This window comes from Schistocerca gregaria, chromosome 1, assembly GCF_023897955.1.
Source record: "Schistocerca gregaria isolate iqSchGreg1 chromosome 1, iqSchGreg1.2, whole genome shotgun sequence".
In the NCBI taxonomy this organism is placed as follows: Eukaryota; Metazoa; Arthropoda; class Insecta; order Orthoptera; family Acrididae; genus Schistocerca; species Schistocerca gregaria.
This window is the reverse complement of record NC_064920.1, coordinates 1,169,170,251-1,169,171,107: the sequence shown is the minus strand read 5'-3', so window position 1 is coordinate 1,169,171,107 and position 857 is coordinate 1,169,170,251.

The window sequence follows — 857 nt, the reverse complement described above, 5'->3', positions numbered from 1 at the left end:
AGATGGATACGTCGGATGTCATCAACTATCGCTCAATCTCTCTTCTGACAGCTCTATCAAAAATTTTTGAGAAAGTAATGTATTCAAGAGTAATATTTGTAAAAATAAAGTACTAACAAAATGTCAGTTTGGTTTTCAGAAAAGCTTTTCAACAGAAAATGTTATATATGCTTTCACTGATCAAATATTAAATGCTCTGAATAACCGGACATCACCCATTGGTATTTTTTGTGATCTCTCAAAGGCCTTTGGCTGTGTAAATCATGGAATTCTTTTAGATAAGCTAAATCATTATGGTTTGAGGGGGGCAGTGCAAAAATGGTTTAATTCATACTTAACTGGAAGAGTGCAGAAAGTTGAAATAAGTGGTTCATGTAATGTTAATACAACAGCTGATTCCTCAAACTGGGGGCTATCAAGCACGAGGTCCCACAGGGTTCGGTCTTAGGTCCTTTACTGTTCTTCATATACATTAATGACTTACCATTCCATATTGATGAAGATGCAAAGTTAGTTCTTTTTGCTGATGATACAAGTATAGTAATAACATCCAAAAACCAAGAACTAAGTGATGTAATTGTAAATGATGTTTTTCACAAAATTATTAAGTGGTTCTCAGAAAACGGACTCTCTTTAGATTTTGATAAAACACAGTATATACAGTTCCATACAGTAAATGGCACAACTCCAGTAATAATTATAGACTTTGAACAGAAGTCTGTAGCTAAGGTAGAATTTTCAAAATTTTTACGTGTGTCCATTGATGAGAGATTAAACTGGAAGCAACACATTGATGGTCTTCTGAAACGTCTGAGTTCAGCTACGTATGCTATTAGGTTTATTGCAAATTTTGGTGA